The following is an 8861-nucleotide window of genomic DNA, read 5'->3' as shown; positions in this document are numbered from 1 at the left end:
GATTCAACGGGACGGTTTCCCTTCTCAGCGGGGATTATTACGTAATTTTGGGGACGTGGGGCATCCCAAACAAATCTGTGTGGGATTTCGTCTGCCAGCGGTACACACCCATCAGATGGTTTGACTAAATTTGACGGTTGATTTGATCGACCCTGGCCGATCCGGTGGTGCTAATTTATCTAGGTACAATTAGTGGGGTGTCTATAAAAAAGAAAGTGTTCTCTCTTTATTTGTTTCCAGAAAACTCGTTATTTGTTTCTAGAAATCCGTTGTTTGTTTCCTAAATTAAATTGCATTAATAAGAGATATCGGTTGATTTGGATAAATTAGGAAAGTTTATTCCGTGACTTTTTGTAAGTTAGGAAAGTGTTGCTTTGCTAAAAATGAAGAGAAAAATAAACCAACGTGAAGAGTGGTGGTGGGAGGGAAGACGAAAAAAAACCGAACGAAAAAAAACCCAGACAAAAGTGATGGGACTATTCAACCAACTCGTCCATTAAGAATAGAGATGCATGATTGAAAGCACCAAGCCAAAATCTCTCCATGCTGCGAACGGTAGTAGTCGGTGGCAACTATTTAGCTGTTTGCGTTTTTCTAGGCCAACACAGGAACCCGAGTTGTTTGTTTTGAACTTGTGGTCCAAATCAATGATAGAGGTCTATAATGCTTGCGTTCACTGCCACGGCTCTCCACGGCTATAAATCTGAAGTACTACTACCTTGCTACTACACGCAGGCGGAATATGGGATACCAAGCAGAGCAACGAAGGGAAATGGTCGCACGGCAAGACCATGCCGGTGAAGAACGTCCAGGCGCTGGCCGCGAACGCAGCGGAGCTGACGGAGGAGGCCATCAAGCGGTACATCAGGCCGGCGAGCGCCGACGATGTCGCTGTTGCTGCTCATGGTGATGATAACAGCCAGAGCATTCCCGTAATTGACCTTGGTATGCTCCTTGATTCCCGGAGCTATCAGCTGGAGGCCGCCAGGCTCAAGTCTGCATGTGAGGAGTGAGGCTATAGCCGGCTATTTAAAACTATGCTCAAGTCTGCATGTGAGGAGTGGGGCTTCTTCCAGGTATGATTTTGTTCCATGTTTGAACATTTTCTCCATGAACTACGACATCATATATGTCTTTGCTTTCCGTGGTCTGCTACATTAAATAAATCCAACCGTGAAGACATAGTTCATATAAAACAAATGGTGTATTTTTCGTAACAGATAATAAAATTATAACAACTCTTAAATCAGCATTGCAGAATATGTACATAGGAATACTAATTGATTTTCATTAGGGTACTCTCTGACCCTACTTAGTTCAACCAAATGAAGCAAAATTTCTGAAAGTAGTGCGATTCTGAAAACTTGTAGTTTGGTTGAACTAAATAAGGATCAGAGGGTACCCATTTGCATCCCCGTGTGCACATGTTTTGTTGACCAAATTAAAGACATAAAGACCTGTGTCAACTCTATAATTTTGAGAGTATATCTTTTGTTAGAGAGGGCTCAGATCGATTAGTACTAGCTGCAAACAGAAATACATGGAGGCTAATGCTAGGCGTTAGTCTGTTACATCTCCTCTTGGATCTGTGTATTGTTAAACGCTGGAAAATAATTTTGATTGCAGAAGGGGTGCGGCGATATATGTGGACATGGACATGCAACAGAATCAAATGGCCAACAAAATAATAAATACTTTCAGCAATATACTGCATGGAGTGCAAGCTTCGACCAAAAAGAAAGGATAGTAGTACTAGTACACAAATACTTGATTTCAAGAATGAATTTAACAAAAAAAAAAGGTTCAATTCATTTAGATATAAAGTTCAAACTAAAACTTATATGTATAGAATGATGGAGCATAAATATATCAAACAGCATGCCTACGACATATTGTACTGTACAGAGACAAGAGTTGTCACAACTAAACCCGTAATGGTTGTAACCACCAAACAGATGTTTAGTACTTCCTCTGTAAACAAACTTTAGTGACCTTATTTCAAAAAAGTAAAAAACTTCAGTGACCTAAATGCCTTACATTTGTTTGCAGAAGGAAGTAGTGACCTAAAATGTCTGACATTTGTTAACAGAGGAAGTACGCAATAAGTTGGAGCCACTAAATATTTTTTTACCCGTAGAAAGAAGTTGGAGCCAGTAAATGTTAAGTCAATGCAAAAGAAAAAATGCATTGTCAGGAAAAACAAGCTATTACAGGAGAAAATGAAACATAGTGATCTGGCAAAAAGAACTACAAACAACAAAGCATATGAAGTAATAATTCATTCACCATCAGAAAATATATATCAATAACTATGTGTTGCCTTAGATGAGCAAATAAATAGGTCTCTAGAGTAAAGAAAATATTGCAGGCCAAATGTGCAGGTCACACTGCTAATTCAAAAATAAGTTGAGCAATCCTATTCCAAGTTTGTCACCCTTTATATCTCCTTTCAGACTGAAATACTGCAGTTTTTCTCCAAGGAGCCAATACATGTAATACATACAATTTGCAGGTGAAAAACCATGGAATTCCTGACACAGTTATTTTTGCAGGTACATATTTTAAGTCCTATACCATGACTAGCTAAACCTTGAAACAACAAGAAGCGGTGTCTCTGATATGATTTTTTTTCCAATGCAACAGGGAATCCATTGAGTTGTACTCCTCTGAGCTGATGAGGGTGACTGGCTCGCTCATGGCAATCATCGCAAGAAACCTAGGTGTTGAGCTCCCCCAGAGATACGTACGTGAGTCAGGCATTGAGGATGACCTACTACCCTGCATGCCCCGTGGGTCATGATAAAGTTTTGGGGATTTCACCCCATTCCGACATTTCAATGCTAACGCTGGTATGGGAGCTGAATATGGTGGGAGGGCTCCAGATCAAGAGACAAGATGCAGGGGTGCCGGTAAAACCCCAGCCCAAGGCATTGGCGGTGAATGTTGGTGACTTTCTTGAGGTATATCTATGCACCCGTTGATATATTAATTTGTTATCCATTTCTTATTAGGATATACTGTCTAACATCGTATTAGTATTTTGTCAGGTTGTGAAGACTAAAATGCCACATACTCGCTCTAATAAAGAAGTCCCCAATTATTAACATGAGCCCTCTTTATTTGTAGATATTGACAAATGGAAAGTACCAAAACATTGAGCACAGGGTCACCGTTAATCCTCACAAGAAGAGGATGTCCAATTCTGCTTTTCACCTCCCAAAGTTTGATATGAGCGTGGGCCCACTATCTGAAATAGTTGGAGCCGAGGTCAAGAAATACAAGACCCTGAGGGTGGACGAGGTTGCTATGCCATGCTTAGCGTCTGAGTCTACAAGAGCAGAAATTTCAACAGCCGTAGTTGCTATAATAAACTATATAGGCCCGAAACATTTGCGCTGCTCCACTTTGGTCATGGTTAATTGACCGATGTATACGAATGTGAGCTAATAAATGTATCCAGATGTGAGATAATAAATCAGAATGTGTACTCCTCGAAATTTAGAAAGCTTTTCTAATTAAGCTGAAAATGTACTTAACCATAGCATTTGCATGTGGTTGTATTTTGGGTTACTAACCCAAGTGGCCCAGTGGAGTAACTTGCTAACCGTGGAAAAGTGGCAATCCAGTGGTGCAAACCTGACATGTTAAGAAGGCCATGGAAAATGATGGAGTAGTTACAGGGCAGAGTATTAGGTTGTACTTGATCAAGTTGGCCATGTTAATTAGTCTATAAATAAAGTTAACTGTGTGGCTTCCCAGTAGTACTGATTTGGCCATGTGGTTTTGACTTGTGAGAGATAATCAGTTTAGAATTACAAGAAGCCACTAAAACTAGGCAAGAATTTGCATCGCAGTCTTGTATGCAGCAGAGTTGCTCTTGACAGCCCAAAGGTGCCATCAAATATTCCAAGCAAAGTTGCACATGCACCTAGAACATAGCAGATAAAATCTAATCTAGTTGCTTATCGCCCTAACCTCGTTGATGGGATTCAAAGAAAAAAATACTTACAATTCATTTGTCCTCTTCGTGTGCCCTCTTCAGGCTTGGACTTTTCCAGCCAGTTTGTCCGGAACAGTATTTGCACTTTGCTTCGAAGGCACTTTCCTGGGATCTGGGCTGCTTCCGTAGTCTAGAAGCTTGCAGGTTCAGGGTAAACAATGCAGCGCCATTATCGAATGGATCTCGTGAACGGTTGACAAAATGATATGATATTAGCACATATATAATCTTATGCACACTAGTGGAGTTCATATGTGCTCTACCTGATACCCCCAACACCAGAACCAAATATACAGAGATGTCACCACCACTTCAACCTACTGCATGTACAGTGTTTTTTTTCTTTCGAAAAGGGGGTTACCCCGGCCTCTGCATCAGAACAATACATACGGCCATCTTATTAAAACAAATAAATAAGGTTGTAACAATGTCTCAAAAGTCTCCAACTGAAACAAAAGCTCACGCAGAGCTAAATAGGCTAGAAACACATACTAGCCAAAACAAGGACGCCACAACCGGCTGTCTAAAGCAAGATAGGTAAACTAATTGTCTATTCTATTACATGATCGCCATCCAAACCGGTTGAAAATATTCCGTGCTACCATCTCCCAGCGGATAGATCCAGTAACCAAATGCTCTCTGGCCTCCATCGGAGTGAGTAGCGACCACAAATGGATCAATGCCGTGGCTTGGAAGATAACCTGCATAAAATGAAATCATGATGTTCTGTTAAAAACCAAATCATTTCTGCAATTCCAGATAATCCACAGTAAAGAGCATACTCCCACACGAATATGTCTCGCTAAGTCAGGCTCAATCCCATTAAGCCATGTCCCAAATAACATGTTAACAGAATTCGGTGGAGTAATATTGAAAGCAATGTGGACGGTGCGCCAAAGAACTTTGGCCAACGGGCAATCAAGAAACAAGTGCTTAATTGTCTCATCCCGATCACAGAAACTACACCTAGTTGATCCTGTCCAATTATGCTTTGTTAGGTTGTCCTTGGTTAAAATGACTTGTTTATGGACAAACCACATAAATACTTTTATTTTCAAAGGAACTTTGACAGCCCAAACATGCTTGGAGGTAGGAATGAAGCTCGAATTGATTACATCAATATACATTGATTTAACTGTGAATACTCCAGACCTAGTTAGCTTCCAGCGTAATTCATCGGGTTGTTGGGACAATTGAACCTCCATCAGTCTCCTAACTAGACAGAGCCATTCTTCCCAACGATTGCCCGCTAGCGACCGTCTAAACTGAATATTAAGGGGGATAGATTGAAATATCGTTGCAACGAACACCTCACGATGTTGAACAATACGATATAAAGACGGGTATTGAATGGCCAAGGGTGTCTCTCCGAGCCAAGTATCCTCCCAGAACCGTGTACTAGCGCTGTTGCCAATAATAAACTTTGCCCTATTAAACAAGGATTGTTTGACTTTCATCAGTCCTTTCCAAAAAGGCGAGTCGGTCGGCCTAACTGTCACTTGTGACAAAGTTTTGGTTTGAAGGTACTTGCTACGAAGTATTTGCGCCCACATGGCATCAGTCTCATGGGATAGCTTCCACAACCACTTACTAAGAAGGCATCTGTTCTTAACTTCAAGATTCTCAATACCAAGCCCCCCTTGGTCTTTCGGTCTACAGATGATATCCCGTTTAGCTAGCCGGTACTTTCTTTTTAGTTCATCACCCTGCCAAAAGAAACGTGATCGATAAAAGTCCAGTCTTTTCCTTACTCCAACTGGGACTTGAAAGAACGATAAGAGAAACATAGGCATACTCGTGAGCACCGAATTTATCAAAATTAGTCGGCCTCCGTATGACATGAGCTTGCCCTTTCAACAACTCAGTTTCTTTTCAAATTGGTCTTCGATGCACTTTCATTCTCTGTTTGTCAGCTTATGGTGGTGGATTGGTATGCCGAGGTAAGAAAAAGGTAGCTCCCCCAAATCACACCCAAACAATTGCCTATAAGCCTCTTATTCTTCTTTGGCTCTACCAACGCAGAACAACTCACTCTTGTGAAAGTTAATCTTAAGGCGGGTCAATTGTTCGAAAAGGCATAACACCAGCTTCATATTTCTCGCCTTGGCCAAATCATGCTCCATAAAAATGATTGTATCATCAGCCTACTGAAGAATGGATACTCCTCCATCAACAAGATGAGGTACCAAGCCACCGACTTGACCATTCTCCTTAGCCCTTCCTATCATAAGTGCTAACATATCAACCACAATGTTAAACAGGATAGGGGACATCGGATCTCCTTGTCTTAGGCCTTTATGTGTCTGGAAGTAATGACCAATATCGTCATTCACCTTAATTCCAACACTTCTTTTTTGCGTGAACGATGTAACCTGGCGGCGCCAGGCTTCATCAAAACCTTTCATACGCAATGCCTGTTGGAGGAATGGCCATTTGACTTTATCATACGCTTTCTCGAAATCCACCTTAAAAACTACTCCATCTAGTTTTTTAGAATGGATTTTATGGAGCGTTTCATGAAGGACAACCACCCCTTCAAGGATGTTTCTATCCGGCATGAAAGCAGTTTGGGACTATTGCACCACAGAATGCGCAATCTGTGTAAGCCTATTAGTCCCGACCTTGGTGAAGATTTTGAAACTAACATTAAGCAGGCAGATCAGCCTGAACTGCTCTATTCTCACAGCATCCATTTTCTTAGGAACCAGTGTGATAGTTCAAAAATTCAATTGAAATAGATGAAGTTGTCTAGAGAACAGATCATGGAACATAGGTAACAAATCTCCCTTAATAATGTGCCAGCACTTTTTGTAAAACTCAGCCGGGAAACCATCCGGTCCGGGAGCCTTATTGTTTTTCATCTGTGCAATAGCATCAAACACTTCTTTCTCTAAGAATGGAGCAACCAAAATATCATTATCGGCAGCTGATAGTTGAGGCACATCCTCAATCCTGGACTCATCGAGGGACACATAGCTATCCTCGGGATGTCCAAATAACTGCTTGTAATATTCGGTTATATAAGTTTTTAGGTTATCCTGTCCTAAAATAGTACCTTCGTCTTGCTCAAGCTGAAAGATTCTCTTCTTTCTATGCTTGCCATTAGCAATTAAGTGGAAGAATTGAGTATTTGCGTCCCCCTGGACAACTTTGCAGACCTTAGCCCGCAATGCCCACTTCAATTCTTCTTCGCGGAGAAGTTCTTTCAACCTCTTCTCCGCCTCGATTTTAACCTGAAGCTCTGCTGGCTGCAAAATCATGGATTCATCCTGTATGTCAAGGGTGAATAAGAGAAAGGAGCCTGTCCTTTTCAATCTTATACTCCCTACTAAGGTGTTTAGCCCACCCCTTTAAGAAACTTCTCAAATGCCTAATCTTATTCTGCCAACGCTCGACCGAAGTCCTACCTCCTGCACCCTTAGCCCATTCCCTGGCAATCAGGTCCAAGAAACCTTCGCATTCAAACCAGGCCATCTCAAAAGAAAAGGTATCATTGTTTCCCACGTGGTTCGGCTCCCCCGAGTCCACGAACAAAGGAGTGTGATCGGATATTCCACGCGAGAGGGCTTGTACTGTTACGAGAGGGTACTTCTGTTCCCACTCAACGCTCGCGAGAACTCGATCAAGCTTTTCGTACGTCGGGTTTGGTAAAGCATTAGCCTAGGTGAACTTTCTACCAGAAAGCTCTATCTCCCTCAGATCCAAGCTTTCAATAATGGTATTGAACATAAACGGCCATCTGCCATCAAAATTATCGTTGTTCTTCTCCTCTCTCCTCCGAATGATATTGAAATCACCCCAACTAAAATTGGAAGCTGCTCAGACCCACAGATTCGAACAAGGTCCACCAAAAACTCCGGTTTAAGCTCGGGCTGTGCGGCACCATATACCGCCACCAAAGCCCAATTGAACCCATCATCTTTTGACCTGACTTGAAACTTAACCGCAAAGTCATCCATCACTACGCTGCGGACTTCTAGTGAGTCACATCTCACACCAAGCAAGATCCCACCCGATCTTCCTCGCGGAGGAAGGCAATGCCAATGAAAGTCAATACCGCCCGCAAGAGAGGTAAGAAACTGGGGCGCAAAGTTCTCACGACCAGTTTCCGAGAGAGCAATAAAGTCTAAACGATGCTCTAAAGATGCCTCAGCAAGAAACCTTCTTTTAGCCAAGTCTTTCAGACCTCTACTATTCCAAAAGATTCCTTTCATAATTCATCATGAAATTTTTTGGTAGTCCGAATCCTAGCACTCCTACGAACCGCAGAATCGGGGTAAATCTTCCGTTTCCATTTGCGCTTTGGTTTACTAGGTTCTTCCGCCCGGTCCTCATAACCGGGCTTAGTGGCACTAACTACTATATTAGCCTGAGGAACATCATCATCCTCAGACTCCTGGTTTGATGGTGCTAGATCCGCACAGAAGTTATTGAGCACTTGAACCCCCAACTCGTCAATATCCTCATCATTCATGGGCTTTACCGCAGCTAGATTACGAATAATCTCTAAGGCACGTTCTGCTTCCAAATCTAAAAGATCATTTACTGAATTGGAAATTTCACTATCATTAGCCCCTAGTGAAACTCCTAACTGGTTTGCATTATTTATAATTTCCTCATTAGAAAAATGCAATAAAGAATTAGATATGTTGACGGACATACCAGTAGAAATCGCAGCATCCCGAATCTTGGCCGCCCTTATAGCGTACCTCTGCTGCATGTCATCAACCTCCGGGTGGTCCTGGAGACGAGAACTCATCCGTCGCCCCGCAGATACCGGATCGGGGATCCCACCGAAGGAAATAACCTGCTCCCGTGTAACACCTCGCGCTGAAGATTCAGCCAAGGATACCAGAGGAGG

The 8861-nt window shown here is 42.2% G+C and overlaps 1 pseudogene; it reads left to right on the top strand.

The window, feature by feature from the left end:
* Positions 1–791: 791 nt before the first annotated feature.
* Positions 792–3466, top strand: LOC123101771 (protein SRG1-like; annotated as a pseudogene).
* Positions 3467–8861: the final 5395 nt, after the last annotated feature.

The sequence above is a fragment of the Triticum aestivum genome, chromosome 5A, assembly GCF_018294505.1.
Source record: "Triticum aestivum cultivar Chinese Spring chromosome 5A, IWGSC CS RefSeq v2.1, whole genome shotgun sequence".
In the NCBI taxonomy this organism is placed as follows: Eukaryota; Viridiplantae; Streptophyta; class Magnoliopsida; order Poales; family Poaceae; genus Triticum; species Triticum aestivum.
Note: the sequence above shows the minus strand (reverse complement) of the source record. Positions and strands in the feature narration are given on the sequence as shown.